Source organism: Protopterus annectens, chromosome 17.part0 (assembly GCF_019279795.1).
Source record: "Protopterus annectens isolate FY-2018-M chromosome 17.part0, PAN1.0, whole genome shotgun sequence".
Classification (NCBI taxonomy): domain Eukaryota; kingdom Metazoa; phylum Chordata; order Ceratodontiformes; family Protopteridae; genus Protopterus; species Protopterus annectens.
In genome coordinates this window covers 597,260,845-597,283,821 of record NC_056751.1, presented here as the reverse complement: position 1 = coordinate 597,283,821, position 22,977 = coordinate 597,260,845, and the positions used below count along the sequence as shown (strand labels likewise).

The 22,977-nt window shown below is 35.1% G+C and overlaps 1 long non-coding RNA gene across 1 annotated transcript in view; it reads right to left on the bottom strand.

Annotated features, from left to right (window-relative positions):
• LOC122791326 overlaps nucleotides 1-22,977 on the bottom strand; it is a 78,098-nt gene that overhangs the window by 4,003 nt on the left and 51,118 nt on the right. Inside the window, exon 2 of the long non-coding RNA XR_006363133.1 lies at nucleotides 4,670-4,984. This is a non-coding gene — a long non-coding RNA (uncharacterized LOC122791326). The remainder of the gene's footprint in view (nucleotides 1-4,669; nucleotides 4,985-22,977) is intronic.

Genomic DNA, 22,977 nt, shown 5'->3' with positions numbered 1-22,977 from the left:
TCCTAAAAACAGAGATGGCTAACTTCACAGCACCCATGCAAATGGGAATAGTTGCATGGCTGCCGAATCATACACCAATGTGCTGTACAAACATGTACACAAATGCATGGATCTTACCATACCCAACAGAACCAAGACGCTTTCCTCCAAAAAAAGGAAGCCAATCTGGTGATCCCCTGTAATAAACAAACTCTACAACAGAAGGAGGAAACTGATATGGAATAAGTTGAAGTCCCAAGGCTGGAAAAACTCCCTTATCAGCTTCAACAAAAAGATGAGATACCTCATCAAATCCTCTAAAGCTAGCTATGAAAACAGAATTGCAGCAGATAGTAAAGACACCCGCAAGGCCTTCTATAGCTATGTAAAGAATCTCCACGGCAATACCCAGATTTGCTCTGAGCTACTGCACAATGGTACCACCTACACCGAGCCAACAGATATTGCCAAATTTACCCCTCTCTTCCCCCCCCAAAAGGGCAATCACAATACCAGTAGATTGCCAGGCACCCAGTATTACTGCTGCACAGGTTAAAACAGCACTGTCCAAGGCCAAGAATACAGCTTCTATGGGACCTGACAAAATCTCTGGCTGTGTTCTACATGAATTACAGCGTGAACTGGGACCTCACCTGTGTGCCTTATTCAATCACAGTCTCACCTCAGGCTTTCTCCCTAATGAACGGTGCACTGCTACAGTCATCCCTCTTCAGAAAGGAGGAGTTACTACAGACCCTGGGAAATATCGCCCCATTAGCCTGACGAGTCTGATATGCAAAGCTATGGAATGCATCATCATAGACCTAATAAACAAGGATATAAGGAATCTCTAAACTCTGGATCCCACAGAGTTTGGCTTTGTGAAGAGTAGATCATGCCTGCTCAACCTGGTCGACTTCTTTGAGTCAGTCACCAGAGCTGTGGATGAAGGCAAGGTGGTTCAAACAGCCTACCTTGATCTGGCCAAGGCCTTTGATACCATTCCCCACTCAGGAATCATAGAAATACTCACTAAGCTAGGCATCAACCCCTATATCACTAGGTGGGTTGCAAACTGGCTCACAGATAGAACCCACAGTGTGAACGTAGCTGACTCCAAGACAGACTGCTAACTAGTCATGAGTGGAGTCCCACAGGATTCGGCCCTGGGTCCTCTCCTGTTTGGTATCTACTTCTCTGAAGTCCAGACCAACACAAAGGGACTCTGGCTGACAAAGTTTGCAGACAATTGCAAGTTGGGAGCTATTATTAACTCCCCAAGTGATGTTGACATCCTACAGAAAGGCCTCACTGAGACCAATGACTGGTGTCAGAACCATGGCCTTAAGCTCATTGCCAAAAGATGTGTCATCATCCCCTTTGGGAAAAACCTGGTTCCTATGAATTACAAATCAGATAACAGATGCTCGTGAAACCCTCTTGCACGGCAACAAGGACCAATAGTACAAAACAAAGCCAGCAAGATGAGAAGGTGGAAAAACTATTTAATTCAACCCAAAGTACAAATCCTGTGGGTTATAAAAATACAATACATCCAAACCGGTTTTGGCTCAACAGAGCCTTCTTCGGTGGATACAAGTAGAAATGAGAACAATGCATTTGGAGAACATCTCATTATATATGTATATGCACACCTGATACATGACAATGTAACCAATCACAATAAGACACAATAATCAATTAAACATAGCATTAAAATTGGTCATTAAGACCTGGTGGAAACAAAGCTCCCAGTTTAACTATCCATTTTCTTTCTAGGAAGTTAAGTAACTCATGCCAACCATCTTTATCTTTACAAATCCCATTAATGTGATCAATGACCACAAATTTGAAATTAGCAGTAGTATGCTTTAAAGTGTGTTTGAATAACGCATTATTGGGACGTTTATTTTTAATAGCACTTAGATGTTCACATATTCTCAAGTGAAAAGCTCGAGAAGTTTGTCCCACATAAAATGCTGAACACATGCAGGTCACCAAATAAACGACCCACTTGGTACTGCAGTTGGCCCACAGCTTAATTTCAAAAACCTCAGAAGTATTTTGCTGGTAAATTCCACAGTATTAGAGACCCGCATGCAGTATGCACAATGGCCACAAGCAAAGCACCCCACTATGGGACCTCCTGTCAGGGAAATTTGATGGCTAACTGCAAGACTGCAAACACATATCCTGAATACAACTCCCTATTACATGCTTCCAGCCTCCACCCACAACATATCATCCAAAATATACACAAATCACAATTTTTAAGAGCAAAGAGGATCTGTTCTAACCAGGCATCTTATATCAAAACACGTGATGATTTGGCTTGCAGATTTTTAGAGAGGGGCTATCGTCCAGGGATTATTAACCAGGCGAAACAATGGGCTGCTAATTTCAATAGACCAGACCTATTACGATATAAACACCACAATAATAATGTGGATATACAGCCTTTACACCTTGTTACAACCTATGGACGCAATACTCAAGGTTTCATGAATATTATTCAGAGACATTGGAATGTCCTGTTGGCTGAAGACAGATTGCATCCCTTTCTTAGGGATAGATGTTTTTTCTCCTTCAGAAAGGGAAGATCTATAGGTTCTACACTTAGCCATTATAAAAAGTGTGTTTGCAGTCCTGCAGTTAGCCATCAAATTTCCCTGACAGGAGGTCCCATAGTGGGGTGCTTTGCTTGTGGCCATTGTGCATACTGCATGCGGGTCTCTAATACTCTGGAATTTACCAGCAAAAATACTTCTGAGGTTTTTGAAATTAAGCTGTGGGCCAACTGCAGTACCAAGTGGGTCATTTATTTGGTGACCTGCACGTGTTCAGCATTTTATGTGGGACAAACTTCTCGAGCTTTTCGCTTGAGAATATGTGAACATCTAAGTGCTATTAAAAATAAATGTCCCAATAATGCGTTATTCAAACACACTTTAAAGCATACTACTGCTAATTTCAAATTTGTGGTCATTGATCACATTAGTGGGATTTGTAAAGATAAAGATGGTTGGCATGAGTTACTTAACTTCCTAGAAAGAAAATGGATAGTTAAACTGGGAGCTTTGTTTCCACCAGGTCTTAATGACCAATTTTAATGCTATGTTTAATTGATTATTGCGTCTTATTGTGATTGGTTACATTGTCATGTATCAGGTGTGCATATACATATATAATGAGATGTTCTCCAAATGCATTGTTCTCATTTCTACTTGTATCCACTGAAGAAGGCTCTGTTGAGCCGAAACCGGTTTGGATGTATTGTATTTTTATAACCCACAGGATTTGTACTTTGGGTTGAATTAAATAGTTTTTCTACCTTCTCATCTTGCTGGCTTTGTTTTGTCCTATGAATTACCACATCGATGGTAGTCCACTGAACACAGAAGGCTTTATAAGAGATCTGGGAACACAGGTTGACAGCAACCTCTCTTTTGACCACCACATTGCTACTGTGGTCAGAAAGTCTTTCTATGCGGCACATCTCATTACCAAGGGTTTTGCATCCAGGAAGAAAGAGGTCATTGTCTCCCTCTACTCTTCCCTTATTAGGCCAATCATCGAGTACAATGCCCCATTTGGCATGTACCTCACTAGACACCTGCAACAACTAGAGAGGCCGCAAAAGTACCTCACAAAGAAGATCCTAGGCCTTAAACACTTGTCCTATATGGCCAGCTTAAAAAGCTCCAACTATTCTCTGTCTCATATTGCCTACTTAGACGTGATCTCTGCTTGACTTACAAGGCCTTGTCTGACCCAGCTCTGTTAGAAATGCTACATCTAAAGCAATCCCAATCCCTCCGCACCACATGTTCCAGAGACCTCAACCTCACTACCACAATCAACAGAACATGCTGGAGGGACAGGTTCATAACCCAGAGACTGCCCATGCTATGGAATAGATTTCCCATACATGTCAAACAGAGCACCTCACTGGCCCTCTTCAAAAGAAACCTTGATGAGTGGATGGGAAATAGAAAATTCACCCCAATCCAGTGGCTGTACTTGACAGAGGCACTGGGAACTAAGGTCGAGTGGTATGATGCCAGGTTAATCCTATGGGCTAGGCTTGTAAAGGCTCCAAGGCCATTAGCTTAGTACACACCTATGAATACAGAAAATGCATATAATTTTCACACCTCTCAAAGTGATGACAGAACAGTTATAAACACATAAATAAAAAAATAAGTTTAAGTTATGGTACGGCCATTAATGTTTACATTAAATAAATGTGTCTGTGCACCTCTTTAGGAAGAATGGTGTAAGTAAGTTTTATATGCATTTGTCTTCCAACTTGTAACAGTCTAATAAGTGATACAGTGGGACTATAATGGAAAACTACAAAATGCGCAGTCATCCGAGGCCTAGGCTCTGTAGGCATCTGTGATTCATGAGAACAGAAGCTATGTGAAATTATGTACTTAGATGTTGTAAAACATATGTACATCTATGACAGGTATGGATATTATTCAGTTATTAAATAAAATAACAACATGGGTATCAAACCCATAGTTAATAGGCAGCATTTACAAAGTTCACGGCTTTAGCCCTGTGAGCTAATTCTCTCAGCAGCTAATACATGGTTTTAAGAACATCTATATGATATATACGTTCCAAACAAACAGCTGTAAAATCCATAGCAATGCTAAGGTATAAGTAGAATATTGCTACTTACTGTAGGTATCTACGGGCTTCCTCCACACCTCGTTGACCCTCTTACAAAGCTCCACAGAATTACTCTGATGCAGGTCATCATACTGGTAACAAACCTGCATTCCAGTGTAGTAGATCCCTTTCCTTTGTCAATGTTGCCTCACAATTCAGTTTCACATTTCAATCAAAATGAAGTTCCTGGGCCAGGCTACCATTCTCTGCTCCAATCTGGCAAATACGTTCAACATCTTGACTGTCTTCTTGTCAGTCCAGTTGGGTCCATGGACACATCTCTGCCTCCTCAAAGTAGCCATCATGATCCTCAAGAAGAAGAAATCTGAAAAACACAGAAATGCTCATTGAGATACCACTCAGTTCGCAGTTAACAATGGTCTGATCAGTAAGTGTATGAAGAATTAAAACACAATTGGCGTAACAACGACAAAACAAGTTCCAAACAGTAGGCATGCCAAAAACAGACTCAGCTGAAGGAAATGCACTTCCTCAAATGTGTATGACTCCACAATCCTTTATTGTACAAAAGATTTAGCTCTTTCATCCACTAATATACGTGGACTTCATCAGAATAACAACAGTCATTTACACATCCCTTATATAAGCCAAACTGGCACCAAAAATCTGCAATAAAATTACTTTAGTATTAAAGAATTATGCATTAATAAATTAAAAACTTCGTAATAACATTTGCACATACATAAAATATATGAAGCGTCTATATGAAAGACGTAATGAATGAATAAAAATGTTTACTATTCTATTATATTTGATCGCATTTGTAAAATAGGTTTGATAGTTATGTAATCATTGAGACCAGGAAAGTTTAAAGCATCAGTAAGTAATTGCCATTTGGTCTCCTTATACCCTAACAATGTCTTAAAATTGCCTCCTCTTGGACCTATTCTAATCTGCTCGAGAATGGTAAATTTAAATGTATGATCATCCCCTTTTGTGTCAATATGCCTAAATAATGCATTTGTCTTGTCTTTCTTAGTGATGTTATATAGGTGGTCATAAATCCTGTTCCTCAAGCAGACCATACATTTGGCCATATATACAACACATTTGGAATTACAGTTCCCATATGCAAAAGTGACCTTAGTGTTGCTAACATTTTCTAACACTAGTCCTTCATCCTCTAAAATAGTAGGACATTGTCTGCAACTCCCACACTTCCTAGTGTGTCTGTTGTTGTACTTAATGCCAGCCCTATTGTGTTCCAATACACTCTTTAGATTACTACCCATTTTGTATACAAAAGAGGGTGCTGAACCAACAATTGTGTTTCTTTCGCTATCTGCCATCAATATATTCCAATTTTTCACCATAATGTGTTTAACCCTGTTCACATATGGTGAATATTCCAAGACATTAGCTCTGTTGTAATTCATATCATCTTTTCTCCCTTCCGAAGGAATAGTTTTCACTAAAGGTTTTCCTACTATGGGGGGTATTCCCTTCCCCATTCACTTATAACGTACCTTTTCACATCTTCTAACGCTGGAATGGGGTATCCTCTCACCTTGAAAAAATAAATTCTCAGTAGTATCCATTTCCCCAATCATATCATCATATTGGGAAGTCATCCAGGCAGCTCGTATACATTGCCCCTTAAAATGTTTCTCATAAGTTTCCTAGGATGATTACTACTATATTCAAGATAACTATTTGAAAAGGTGTCTTTTCTATATATTTTGGACCTGAATCCAGAAGTCGTATTGGAAATATACATATCCAAATACGCTATACCGCTGGTATTACATGTGTATGAAAATCGTAAAAATGTGATAGTATTATTGATGTAGGTCATGAATTCCTCAAAAATATTGTACGAGCCTTCCCACAAGATAAAAATATCATCCAAAAATCTCGAGTAGTGTCTAATGTGCTTGTAAAATCTACTTTGAAACACATGTTGAGTTTCCCAGTCTAGCATAACCAGGTTAGCAAACATGGGGGCACATGCTGCCCCCATCGCCACACCCCTGGTCTGCCTGTAATACTCACCTCAAAGTAGATAAAGCTGTTGTCAAGTACAGTGGACATCAACTCCAATATAAGGGGAACAATATCCCAGTTTAAAGTGGTGTGTTGTCTAATACTGTTTCAAAACCCTTCCAAGCCTGCTTCCTTAGGGATGCATGAAAAATGGTCAATAACATCAATGGTGATGTAATATAATCCTTGCTTCCAAATGTCAGGAGTAAGGCTACTAAGAAAGGCCCATGAATCTTTAACCATATGAGGGATAGTACCATATATATGTTTAAGCCAATAGTCAATAGCCATACCTAAGGGGAATGTTTTAGAACAACTCCCTGAAATGACGGGACTAAAGGGTGGGTTGGTGATACTCTTATGTATTTTCGGTATGCCCACTATAGTGGCCAACACAGGATGTTCCACTTTTAAAAACTTATATACCTCATTATTAATGCAGTTGTCAATCAAAAATTCCTCAATATACATGTCAATACGCCTATATGCAACCTGTATCTCATTAACAGAAACTGTTTCATAGTTACCAGAGGTCTGTAAGATCTCAAAAATTTTTCTATGTATTCTGAATTGTCATATAGCACCACCCCTCCATCCTTGTCAGGTTTCTTAACTCTGATGTTCTAATCTTCCTTAAGTTGTCCCAAAATCTCTGCCTCTTCATGTGATAAATTGTGCTTCCTGTTCATATGTTTTATATTGTTCTGCATGTTGTAAATGTCCTTCATAACCATTCTCTCATATACTGCAACATTAGGGTGTGTCATAGGAACATATGTTGATTTCCTCTTTAAGATGTCATTTTCTACATGTCTATGGTCATTTTAATACTGAATAGCTAAATTTACTTTTCTCAAATATAATTTAATCTCTTCCAAACAATATACAATATGAAAACCAGTGTTAGGGATAAATTTCATTCCCCTAGCAAATAATTGAAAATGTTCCTTTTTCAAAACTAATTCTGTACAATTGCATATTTTAAAAATCGTCTAAACTACTAACAATTCCATCATGTACTATAATGTCCTGAACGTTCTTATCATCCTTGTCCATTAATGTCACCAATGGCTGTCTCCCCATTGGTAATGCATCTGTTCCGTTTGCCCTCAATATGATCTCTCCTGCTTCCATTTCCAATCTTTCCTCCAATTCTTGTGTTGTTGCTGCTTCCACCCCCCCCTGAAAATGTTGATTATTGTTGCTACATTGATTGTAATTAATCTCCACTGTATCCCTATCATAGTCTCCGTCTCTGTCCATATTACCTTTAAAACCATTGTTTCCTTCCTCAATTTCCATGGATACATAGTGCCTTTCTTAAAATGCACATCTCTCGTAATTTTCCTACACTTTTTGTTGTACATAATGTGTGCTTTTTTCTCTGCAACTTCATACTGCTTAATATACAATTTCTCCCATTGACCATACAATAAATAATTTGTAATAATATTGTTTAACCTTTCAACCTCATTCATTGTTATACATAATCGTTCGTCATTTTTCTTAATTAAAAGTTTCATAAAAATCGAAGCCAAATTGGTTAAACAACTGATTAAACTCACTACATAGTGTTTCATTTATGTCAATACCTATAGGTGTTTTAAAAAATCTTAGACCCATAGGTACTATTTTCAAACTAAGACATTGATTTAAGTAAGCATTGTCAATTTTCAAACCCTTGATTATACTCAATTTTTTGCCAAAAAGGTAAATTAAATCTTTTAGTGAACCATTATTAACAATATCAGTCTCATCCACATTATTAGCTGTTCGATTAGAGTTCTTAAAATCATATTCATTGTTAAAAAATGCATTTAATTTAGTGCTGATGTCATGTTCTAAGACTATTGGAAGATAATGGGCACATGCCACACATGATATCATTTATTAATAACTATTGGGTGCTTACACCTGTGTGTTTTGGTGCATAATTGCGCGCAAATGGGATTCCAAAAACTTGAACTTTAATTAATGGTAGTTAAAGCTACGTACACACAAGATGCATTTTGATTCTGTGAGTCTGAATGACAGATACATTGGCAACTGGAAGAAGTTCTTTAATGGCAATTAGTAAATCTGTTAAAGCTAATAATTTCAAAAGATACATGTTTAAAATCATATTTACTCAAAATGTTAAGTTTAACAAAAGTTATTATAAGTTCCTGGAGTCATGTTGTCTAGAAATTTATGCATACGGGTGTTATTCTTGTAAATATTTTATTTCAGTCCCATATGCATTTGTATAGACAGACTTCCAATGCAAATAGCATATGGAGAAGGATTTATGGACCATCCACAATTCTTAATGGTAATTCCTTGCACTCTGTGCTCTAACTACAGAAAGCTATGGATTACAACAGTATACACATATAGTATGTGATGCTGATATTATATATATTTCTTAAATCATGTTTCCTAAAACAGTGTTAAAAGATGTGCAAGTGCTGTTACGGATATTTCTTCAATGGTGCTTCTTAACGAACATGTTATCAGTACTGTCTCAATATACTATGGATCTGTACTGGCTACAGTTCCTGCTGTACTCTGACATTTTCTGTAAGTTGTGTAAATGTTAAGTGATGTAGTATTTTCATGTGAAATCCAAGAAGATTTTGGTGGCATGATGCTGTTGTCTTTGGACCTCCCTTCAACTTATATGAAGTGTCAGGGATTCTAATCCCAGTCACAAACTATATGGATATTACAAGTTATGTTGATTTCACAGATGTACAAAGGAATTGTTGATAAATATTAACATGACATGTAAAAAAGTATCACAAATAAACAGATCTTTGCATTGCTCTGAAATGCATAGTGTTTAGTTTGACATATGCTGCTCACGGAATTAAATGTATACATGTGCTCAACCATGAATATTGTCATGTGCGTATCAATGCTTTTCAGATGGCCAATCATCCTAGAGGTAACAATTTTTCCCACCAGGGAAATGACATAACTATTGATGCTCTCTGCCAACATGGAAGGAGACTCCTAGGCCATTCAGGGGATACTGTTTGAAGAAACAAAATCTGGATGGACCTTACCAACATAATCAATGCTATTGGAGGATACAACCGATCCTGTAAGGCCTGTAAATGATGCTACTTGGACATGATTCTTCATGCTATGCTTAGGTTATGTGTGATGCTCAGTGTTTACATCTAGTGGATACTTGCCATTAGATACAATCTGTGTGGCTGTAGTGGGGCAACACCCAGACATCAATGCTCAGTCTGTGTACTCGTACATATGGCTTGTCATGACTCAAATGTTTGGGTCAGATGCTGCCATGTAGCCTGGGCCTGCACTTGTAGTTGCACCCTACATTGGCTACAGCTGTGACTTCTGTCCCCTATGTCCTCCTGCTCCTCCTCCTCCTCCAATAACTGTGGGATGCCCTCTCCAGACATTTGTGGTTCTTGGGGTAGTTCACCCACACCTGCAGCTGGAAGAAGACCATGTGCTTGGGTTAGCATGTTGTGCAACATGGCGCACACTGTTATCAACTTTGCTGCCTTCTCAGGTATGTACTACAGTGCACCCTTGGATGAGTCCAGACATTTGAATCTAGCTTTCTTACACCAAACATACACTCTAATGTATTTCTGGTTGTTGCATATGCTCTGTTGTAGGCCTTCTGTACAGGGTTGGATGGTTCACAATATGGGTTCATTAGCCATGCCTCAAGTTGATAATCACAGTCACCTGTTGTGAGGAATAAAAACATTTTTGGTCAGAACAGATATTATTGAATTCCTTAAACTGCATCCTAGCTATGTTTCTGTACTTACCCAGTAGCAATCCCTCAGGTATTTCATCTTGCTGGAATGCAGCCCTGAGTCCACTTTCGCTCCAAATGGCAGCATCATGGACACTTCCTTGGTGTGTTGTCATGATGTCTGTTATGCTGCCATCTGCTGCACACATAATTTGGCAGTTGATGGAAGGCCATCCCTTTCTGTTTGTGTCAGTCTGCTACTGGAAGTACTGGTGTCTTGACAGGTATGTGTGTACAATCTATTGCACGAAGTACATGGGGGAAGTTTGGCATTTAGTTTCAGTCCATGATTTTGGTAGCAGTTATTTATTTGGGACAAACCTTCCTACAGGATGGCTAAGTCATTTGAAGATTCAATGACTGCTCCTAGCTTACAGTCATTTGCAAACATAGTCATCCAGAACTCTGTGGTATTAACTTTTACTTCAGAAATGTAGATGCCAAACAGGAGAGATCCCACCACTGAACCCCACAGGAATCCACTGGTGACTGGTATCTTTGTAGAGGTAACGTCCCCTATTTTGACTTCCTGCATTCTATTTTTGAGCCAGTTGTCAATCCAGTGGAGGACATAGGGGTTCATTCCCAGTTTATTTAGCTTTTATACTGTGCCTGAATGGAGAATTGTGTCAAAAGCTTTAGCCAGGTCAAGGTATGCGGTGTGTACCATTTTGCCTTCATCCATTGTTTTGGCGACCTTTTTCAAGCACATATATTCAAAATCAGTAGCTTAGAAAATGTTATCATTATTCTAAAATTAGAGTATGTTAAAGAAAATACATTTTGCTGTATGAAAAGTAGGCGTTGCCCCTGTAAAACCTGTGTGCTGTAGATCTAGCTGTCTAGTATGTGACACTTCACATAACCGTCACATCTTACACTGTCAGACACTTCACATTTAGCAGCCAAGGCATCATTCAACAATTCATGTGACTGTAGTGGGAAGCCAGGATTCTATTTTCCAAAAAGGCTTCACCAAGTAAGTGCTCAAGCGTTTGTGTTTTAAACTGTGAGTAGTTCAAATGCATCTACACACCAATGTTCCCCCACCAGCAAATTAATATTTATGCAATGCATGATGTTATCAATACCAGTGAATCTCTCAAACTAAGCATGCTTCTTCTAGGCAGCACTGCCACATCAGGAAATGGCCAAACCACACTCTAAATCAAAGAAGTCTGTCGATCAATAACAATTCAAACTGGAAATCTAATTTCATCCATCAACTGCATAGCTGCACTCTCCCTTTCATCAACAAACAACCACACACCTATCATTCTACACCCATCCAAACCAAATGAGCAAAGCAAAACATCTCTCTTGCAGCTTGCATGTCCACCAAAACCATCAAACCATCCAAATCAATTAAAAAAGGGGGAGAGACAAGCAAACAATCCACCATCACAACCACCACTGTCACACTACAGTCAACCACTCAACTTTAAAATTTACCACAAAGTCTTTCTCTCTCCTCTCCGATCTCAGCCATCCAACAAAGAAATCCATAGCTACATTTCAAATTGCAACCCTATCTAAATAACAAACCCCAAATAATACACAAAATATAAATGATAAAAAGATAGAGCAACAGAAAAGGAAATTATAGCAGAGCAAAACAGGAAGTCTTGTACAGAAAGAAGCCAGACCCAGACAAGCACACAAGAAACATAAAATTCACCTTGCAGCTCTACACAAAAATTATAAGAAATATAACTCTTTTCCTCTCTTTTTTCTCTTCCTTTTTCCTTTCCTATAGCTTTCTAAAATCATTTCACTCCCAGACAGATCACTATATAATTATTTTGCCAACCATGGGAAACCTGTATGCAGTCCAGTCTACATTAATGTTAATATATAATTCTATATATATGATTTTATATGTTATTTAACCCAATCTTACTAATATTTTCTAATAGGCATATAAACAAACATCAAAACACATATTCATGCATGCATACATACATACCTGCATATATTATTAATTTTATACTAGAGACATAAATAGAAAACATAGAAAATTAAATTAAATTAAGTTACCTTATTCAGAATGCATCCAGGTCTCCTATATGTTTACTAGAATAAATCATTTGTATTTAATATTTATCTGTTTATAGATTTCATAAACAACTATTAAAATACTTATATTAAAGTCATTTTTCTTTTAGTTTCTTTTTCCTTTCATTGTTTATCCATTTACTTCTTTCCACCTGTCTTTTCAGAGAGCTATTATTCCATTCCATATCTTCCACATGCTCTATAATTTTTTTTTTTGTTAAAGATCACAGCATTGTTAAGGTCATCAAAAATTGTAATGTCGTCTGATATGAATATCTTAAGCCTGGATGGAAATAGCAATGAACTTTGATTTGTCTCTTCTTTAATTCTTTAATTAACAGAAGAAAGCTTTTTCTCCTAGACATTACTGTGGTTGAATAATCATTGTCGAATCTGATTATTTTGTCCTCTATTTTGATAGGAGATTTTGTTCAAGCTGTTTTCAAGATTAATTCATTGTCTTGAGAAGAAAATAATCTCACAATGAGAGATCTTGGTGATTTAGGATTTTTAGATGAAGATGGTATAAAGATCTATAGGCTCTTTCAATTCTTTATGGCATTGCCTCTGGTAGAACAAGAATCTTAGGAGGCCAGAATATTAAGAAATGTGTCATACTTCCACCTTCTATCTTATCAGGTAACCCAAATATTCAGATGTTGCTCCTCTGAGATCTGTTTTCTAAATCATACAATTTGTTCAGAAGTAAAATGTTTTGTTTCAATAAAAATTCATTATTGTTTTCTTCTTCTGCTAATCTCCCTTCCATGTCATTTAAAGCAATGTCTATTTCTGATATATGAGCTTTCTGTTGATCAAGAGACTCCTGTATTCATTCCATTTGTTTTGAATATTTTCTCTAAAATTGTCCAGCTTGTTGTCTATTTTGCCCATTTTCAATGAAAGCTCTTGAATGTTAGCTAAAACTACCCAGAAATGTTTCCTCATCATAGTCTCTTGAGAATTATTTTTTGTGAGATCTTTTGAACAAAAGTTTGACAGGAAAGTGATATAGAATATTAATATTTTGTCGATGTTATCTTTCTGTATAGTCCAAAGTAATAGGTTTTGATAAAAAATTCAAATAACATAACTTAGAAATACATTTTCTGGTCCAAAAATAAAATAGCAGAGATCAAAAAGTGCTGCTAGCCTGTCAGCATTCCGGACGGAACTCCGACTTCAGAGTTTTATTAAAGCATTCCACTGACCCATTAATTCATTAGTGGTACACTGAAGTTCTAAACTGTTTTACTTTAAAACACCTGTAATGTTGGTGCATTACTCTAGATATAATGGGGCTTCTTGTTCCATGAGTATTTCTTTGGATATTACTACACAGGAAAAATTAAATACTAGGTCTTTTGCTATTGACTTGGTGTGGGCTTTTTGCAGGGGTACTGCTTCCTGAAATGTAATGCTATAATCAATAATTACTAGAATGTATTAATAGTCATTACTAAATGTTACTAATAGATATAAAAGATCCATGTCTATCCAGTTGAATAGCACTTCTGTAAAAGGTATATGCATTAGCACATTTCTGAAACTGGGATTTAGTGCCATCTTTTGATATTCTAGAGAAGCTGTAGAAAAGAGCTCAATGTATGGAATCAGCCATAGACATATCTTCTCATTGTTTCTTTGTGAATTGCATATCTAATCACTCTTTCCAATCTTTTCTGACCTATTCTGATTGATTCCTATAGTTATAGTGCAATATTTTATAAGTCCTTATAATTATCTCTTTTTAACAGGAGCTTCTGTTCCAGATTTAATTAAAAACTCAACCAGTCCAGATCTTTCACTTAGGATTCCACTATCACTTTTTATTTGTCTATATTCTGATACCAATCCCTGATAGGGAAGTTAAACATTAGCCTGCAATCCAAATGTCTTCTTTGCTTCTTCCCATTCTATTACCTTTCCCTTTCTAATTATTTGTTCCCAATACATTGGTTCCTTTGCCAGCTTCACCCAGTAAATTACAGCCCCTTCTCCCTATTTTCTGTACCGCTAATTGCAGTCATCCCGCCTTTCTCTATTCCCATGTTGGCTTAGTTCCTAGTATAATTTCTGCTACTTTATGAATGAATATACTGTGTGACTGCTGTTATTCTCCTTAAGGATATGCATCCAAAATCCCATTATTTTATTTCTTGAGTTACCCCAGTGTCATTATCACCCCTTTCTACTTTGAATTGTAGCCTTCTGTTTGTGTTTTATGTAAGAACTTTAACTGTGTAGCTTTAAGATATCCCTTCAAATTAGGTAATTCTGTGGAAGATGGGGAGGGGGTGTTAAAGATCTGGAAAACAGCTGTGGTGGGTGTAATACCAAAAGATGGTTGCTGAGCCTCATCTACCTGTAACCTTGGCATATTTAAGTCTTCCATAAATATTTCTTTAAGAAAATTTCTACTAATGTAACATATTTTCTTCTTTTATTGGGTGGATCAACTCATCCCACGTGACTCTTCACCTCTTCTCCTCACAAATAAAATCCTTCAACTCTTTATTAATTACTATTCACAACTTCAGTTCTAGTTGATAAAAATGTGCCTGACCTGTGCATACAACGGGACTAAAAACATTTTACTGCTTGTATCTTATCTATATCAGTAGGCAAGAGCTTACAGTTTCTCAGTTGTTTGTATTATCTTTTGTTTAGTCTCTTACCAAATATCCTTAGTTGCCGTAACAGAATCCTTTTTAATCCATACTCCTAAATACTTCATTTTATCATGTCCCCATAAATATGGCGATTGCTGAACCAATTCATGGATGTGTACAGAGTTGATAGCTATAGTCCTTGTTTCATCTTCATTAATTTTATATCCTGAAAAAACATGGAACTGTTTCAGAATGTTCCACGACAATGAGATGCCCTTTTCAGGTTCTGTTGGGTACAACATAATATCTGCAAAGAAAGCCAGCTTTTCTTGAATACTATACCAATTATATCTTTGAATTTCTGAGTCCCTTATTTTCTTTGTCAATGGTTCTAAATATAACACAAGCAACAAAGGGGAAAGAGGACACCCCTGCCTGATTTTCTGATCAGACACAAATTAACAGACAGGAACCCTCCCACTTTGACTTTGGTCTCGGATCCCTCATACATCCTTTTAATTAACCTTATAATTGTATCAGGAAATGCAAATCCTTCCATTGTCCTACTCATAAAATTTCAGCTTACTCTGTGTATTTTCATACAATCTGCTTCCTTCTGGATTATCACTGTTCTATTAATGTTATCATATATTTCCCTCCCCTCCACAAAATGACATTGGTCTAGATCTATCAATTTTGGCATCACTTTTGCTATTCTTTTAGCCATTATAGACATAAATACTTTATAATCATGATTTAAAAACTTACATGTTACTATATGAAGATGGATCAGATGGGTCTTTACCTTCTTTATGGATTACAGCCATCACAGCTCTTTTCCAGATCTTTATCCCTTTCTGCCCCCCCCCCAGCTTCCATCAGAATACCATCTATTCCTGGAGGCTTTCCTGCAGATTGGTTATAATTCACCATTTTTATCTCATCTCCTCCTATATTAAGTGTTAGTTGTTGACCCTCATTTACCTGTAACCTTGATATATTTAAGTCTTTCATACATATTTATAAGAAAAGTTTTATTATTTTAACATATTTACAATATATATATATATATATATATATATATATATATACACACACACACACACACACACACACACACACACACACACACACACACACACACACACACACACAAAAGGGAAGGAAGGAATTCAACATCACATACTGTTATACAATGTAAGGACTACACTGAATCATCAAGATAATCGTATACGATTAGCACATTAATAGTCTTGGTATTTTAAAAGTAACATTTCAAGGCTATTCTCAACCACTAAAAGTCTTAGTATGATTTATAGATCTTATTCTGATCACTTCTTTATCAGTTTTACATAGTATTGCTGTTAAATTCAAAAAATATTTAAATGTAGGCACTGACTTTGATTTCCAATGTTTTGTAATAGCTTTGCTAGCTACTGCCAGTAAAAAATAGAAGATATTTTGTTGTTTGGCTTTAACAGATAAAGGAAGTGGAATATTCATTAGTATTATTGATCTAACTTAAAGAAAAATTATCAGACCATAACCCCTTAAAAACATACTTATCTCTTCTCAATATACATTTAATTTTTCACAATCCATAAACATGTGCATCCAATCAGCTTTTAAACTTAGAGATTTTATATGAGTAAAAAACATTCCATATATATATTTTCACATAAAACCTTTCCTGTATAAACTTGAAGAAGTTTGACTAACTGATTTAAGTAACAAAGTTTTCTTACGACCTATTGGGTCACTCAATCTACTACTATCTAAAATGTTCCAGAATTTTGTATCAAAATTATTATTATTATTATTCATAATTAACTTATATCACTCAGACAAGCATCTTTCTTTTGTAGGTCAATTTACCTTTGATGATAGCATTCATATATTCATATGGTGGAATAGTGTTCTGTTCTTCTTCAATCATATTATCTGCAACTTTGTTTAATTTCTTACTGATGGATAATATTAACTGGTTAACAAATTCATCCAACTTACAATCTTTCATTAAATATTCTGGTAACTTAGCCTTTCCTTTTTCAAAGCAATCAGACCACAATACTAATCAATTCCTTTTTAATAAATTCATTTTAACATTGTTCTGAGTTTCCTTAAATCTAGAAGAGTGTGCAATGGGAAAACATAAACATTTTTTTTTATTTTAATGGAGTTTTAAAAACATATTTCTTAACTGATTTAAGAACTGATTTCATATATGCAGAGTCTAAAGATTGAAATGAGTTTCCTTCTAAGGTAAATTGTATTACCTAGATGAAAGGATGGTTACATACTTCTAATTTATCATATTTGATAAACTTAAAAGAATTTAATATAATCTGCTCCTGAATGGTTTTCAGTTGACTAGTATAGGTTGGGTCTATCCAAAGTATAACTGCATTAAAATTTGCAGCAATAGAATAAGATTCTACATCTAGGAAGCTCATATAATCTTATATGATTTCTATAAGTAATTCACAGCTTTTTTTAGGATACCATAAGAATGAAGTTGACATTTTTTCCATTTTCTTTCAATTTTTTTGGTCAGGTATTAAAGCTATGGAATTATATATACTCTGATGGACCTCCTGCATAACTGCAAAACAAACAGTAAAAGAATTACCAATTCTAAAGACTTAAATCTTGCCTATGATATAAATAGGACCTGCTAGAGAGATAGGTATGTATCCCAGAGACTACCCTGTCTATGGAACAGGCTCCCCATCCATGTGAAGCACAGTTCCTCCCTAATCCAATTCAAGTGCAACTTAGACAATTGGATGGGAAACCAAAAATTCATCCCTGGTTTGGCACCTATGTCTCTGATACAAACAGGTAACCTGTAAATGGTTCATCTCCCAGGCCCATGCTTACACTTATCAAGGGTATCGGAACTCATCAGAGATTTGGGATGCATGGCTAGGCTTAAAAAAAAAAAAAAAGGTCCTTCTGGTTGTTAGCCTAGTAAACACCTGTGAACCTATAAATACCTATACACACACACACACACACACACACATATACATATATATATATATATATATATATATATATATATATATATATATATGTATGGGTCTACTTCATAAGATTGACAGACCATTTGATCGACATTAATTTGGTCGAAAGACCATTTGGTCGACAGCCAGGATTCAAGGCAAAAACCTGGGAATTGCCCCCCTCCCCAATGTTGTGCAACCCTGGAGTTGATATATATAGTTTGAGGGGACAGAGCCCCCCAAATTGGGGGGGGGGGTGCTGGGCAAAGGCCCCCACCTATTTTTGCTTAAAATGTGTAGTTTTTGTTGTATTTTCATGTTTTAAATGGAAACAGGTGCTTTTCCCCCCACATCCCCCAATATGGGGGCTGTGCCCCCCACATCCCCCCAACTATATATATCAACTCCAGGGTCACACAGCATTGGGGAGGGGACAAATCCCTGTTAAGTGCATTGAATTCTGGTTGTTGACCAAATGGTCTGTCGACCAAATGAATGTCGATCAAATGGTCTGTCGCTCTTATGAAGTAGACCCATATATATATATATATATATATATATATATATATATATATATACACACACACACACACACACACACACACACACACACACACACACACACACACACACACGCATATATATATATATATATATATATATATATATATATATATATATATATATTTAGGGTCCCTATCAGTTCACCAAAAAATCAGTTCAGCAAATGGCATTTTCAGTGCAATTGCATCAAGCATGCTGTTTGTCGAATTGTTCATACTGAGATCGCAGTACAGTGAGAATTGGCAAATTTGCAATTAATACCCACTGTAGTGTGAACCCAGAGTTGGTATATATGATTAGTGGGGGGGGGGAGGCACAGCCCCCTACAAGAGGGGAATTTAATGAATGGCATTTCTGATGAAATGTCGTTCGTTGAAGTGACGGTTCGATGTACTGATATAGACCCTATATATACATATATATGTATCCTCAAAAGTAAAAAACACTCACTCCATTTTTAATAAGAAGTAACACTTCAATTATTTTTTCACAATTATTACTAATAATATTATTCACATCTTGATATATTTTTATTCCTAAATATTTTAGTTCTTTCTTTCCAAATTGTATTTATATTTATCTTAAAACGTACTATCCGGTAGTTGATTTTACACTAAAGTTTCAGTTTTATTATTATTAAATTTCAGCAGCAATAATCTTGAAACTTTTCCATTTTCTCATCTATATCTTTGAATAATTAAAAACTCTTATAGTTAGTAAAATAACATCTGGAAAAGCTGTGTTTTAGTTTGACAATCATTGATTATTGAGAATCCATCATTTTTTTCATTGCTTCTTATACTATTAGCTAATTGTTCAATAACTAATGCAAATAGTAAAGGGGACAAGAGACACCTTTGTGTTGTCTTTGTTTAAGGTGAATCCTTGGGAAATGTAAGATCCAATTTTAACATATGCTTTGGAGTATCTATACAAGTTTTTTTGATATTCCAATAAATTGTCCCAGAAATGCAAATGCTTCCAAAGTTTTAAACAAGTAGTTCCACTCTACAGAATCAAAAGTTCTCTCAATGTCTAAGCTAATTAGGGCTAGTTTCTTGTTCATTATTTTGCTAAATCTAAGACAGTTACTAATCTTTTTATATTATCATACATTAATCTACTGACTATAAATTCTATTTGAGCTTTATCAATTAATCTAGTATATCTCTTAATCTTGTAGCAGAAATGGAAGTAAATATTTTATAGTTTACACTTAATAATGAAATAGGTCTATATGAGGAAACAAACTTATTATTGTTTCCTTTTTTTAAGTATAGGTGAGATTACAAAAAAATTTCCACGAGGGAGGAATTATTTTGTCACTTTGAATTATGCTCAAAATGTTACTCAGTTATTCTATTAAGGTAATAGGCTTATTGAACAGAGATATTTGTTGGTTATTACATTTATTAGCAACACTTTTTTCTTTAAATACTTGTCAATTTTGTAATCATCAGAATTATTTTTATCTTTATTATGATCCTTATTGAATTTTTTAAAAAAATATTAAGCATTTCTTTTATGTCTCAAGTAAGCGTATTAGCGTAAGGATTCAGATATTATTCATCTGTGCCTTTTTTGCTTAACATCTTACTTCTATTAGTTAATCTATGTAGATTTTTAAGTCATAGCATAACTGTGCAATTTTAAATTTCCACTTTATGCATTAAAACTTTGATATTTTGTCATTAATTTTTAATGACTTCAGAAATATGTAATTTATTTGTTTTTCAAACCTCACTTTGTGTATTTCTAAAAACTCTTTATCCCACTCTTTCCTTTTATTATTAGCCCATTTTTCCATTCTGTCTTTAATAAGCATTTTTAAGGAGTCCCATAGTATGACTTTACTAATCTGATCATTATCATTCAAAGATAAAAAAAAAAATTCTTCATTTGTTCCTTACGGTAGCACTTAAATTTTTTAAATTTTATCATATATACTGGGATTCTATAAGTAATCTGAAATCTTCTTATATCTATTAATATATTAATACTTAGTGCATTACGATCAGATAAAGGACAAGGAGTAATTTTAAAATAATTCACTTTATTAAGTAAATCTATACAGGCATAAATCCTATCAATTCTACTTTGTGCCCCATGTGCATAAGAATAATGAGTGAAGAACAATGATTTACTGTCTCATTTACTATTAAATCAACTAAATTATTATTACTAATCCATCTGTGTAGTGCTTTAGCTGATGCCAATATTTTAGCTTTCTTCTGTTCACTTATATCTTCTATACTAGATATGCAGTTGAAATCCCCTGCTAAAATTAAAATACCCTTCCAATGACTCTGTAGTAAGTTTAAGTGATCTTTAACCACTCTTGCACCTATTTCAGGGATTAAGCAAAAATTAGCTAGTGTATAGAGTTTACCATTATATTTAATTATTACAAATGTATACATTCCTTTGGGATTGTTAATGGATTTCATGACCTCAGGCATTCCAGTAGATTTTCTTCAAACTATAGCAGTCCCTCTCCTCTTTTTGATAAAAGAAGCAGATGACAACATTTTGTAACCTACGTTATTTAAATATTGTATATTTTTATCTAACAAGTGAATCTCCTGAAAGAATATAATGTCTCCTCTATTTAATGTTAGCTATCTCAATAATGATTTCCTTTTTACCATTATTTAATCCATTTACATTAATAGATAAATGAAAACTGTTCATACTATGTATTTAAAAAAGATTTATTTTAAAAGATAATATGAAACATTTATCCACAATATTAATTTAATTATACATAAGACTCTAATACATTCCTCCAACACTATGTTAACATTTCACATTTTCTGAATTCCTCCTTTCTGCAAGCTAAACTACTAAAACTTGTAAAAAAAAAGACAGGTCTACAACTATAACTGCATATATTCTTAGTAACACACCTATCATGGATACCAAAGTTCCTAGTTTGCCTACTAAATAGACAAACTGTTATATTGTATCTCTACCTACCAGTACCTAAAAAATCATCAAAAAGCTATCCAAAAGCTAATGTGACTTACAAATAACTAATATAATATTATATATAAGTACAAAAATAATGAGATTGTTAATTTAGTTATATATTTTGCCATTTAAAACCATTCCTCCCATTACTACACAAAACTTTAATAATCCCCTTCTATTATTCACAGATATTAAATAATCAAACAAATAGTGCACTGTATACCTAGTCATAGAATAGTAGTATAAATTATCCATTAAATATTGCTAAATTATTTGCTCATTCAACATTATTATAACTAAATCTCTAAATAAATAAGTAGAACAGAGTGGGACCTGAAGAGATAATGACATCTGTAAACCTACAGGTGATGGGTATTATACAAAAGGGAAGTCAACCAATGCACATATATATTTATTATGTTAAAGGATACATACATATCGTATAGATCTAACAAAAGCTCTGAATTATTTTTAAAGTACAAGTGTCTGTATCTCAAACTTGTGCAACACTCAACATGACACTATCAAAATATTTAAAATACTTTAGCTTATTAAATTATTTCATAAAAATGTGCACATTACTGAGGTCAAAGAAAATGTGTTGTTATTTATATGGAGTCAAAAAATATTTGCAGTCTATATTGTACTCAGAAATTACAATGTGCTTAATTCAAATCCTATTCTTTCACAAGTTCAAACATATTGAACAAATCTGTTTTACTTTCTATCAAAATAGATATACTGATTCAGCAAAATATCACTCAAATTTCAGCTCTGACTTATGAAATTAATTATTTCAGGTAGTCTTAGTGAATCTCATAACATATAATATGTAAAACCTTCAAAGTTCACATGACCAAGCTTTATATTTCAGCTTTCAGATTACTTTCAAATATTTTTATATGATTTTCTATGTAAACTATATGAGATCTACATTTACATTTCATCCACATGCAGATATATGTAATACATACCTTGTGTCTATATTACTTCATTGACAAGTCATTTCAATGAAGCTGATTTCATCAACCCCAAATCAGAGAACTGAATTTCCATGAACAAGCTCATTGAAAAAAAAAATTCAACAGGGAATGTAATCACCTGGCCAACATGACATCATAACACAAACCACAGTATATCAAACCCATCCAAGTGAGGGGGCTTCACCCCCACATCCCCCCAATGTAGGTGCACCACCACACCTCCCCTAAATATATATATACCAACTTCAGGATTACACTATGGTGGGAAAAAGTGCAAAGTTGTGTGGTTGGCCAAGTGCTTCCTTTCCCTGGTGAAATCTTTCATGGTAGTGACCGTTCATGGA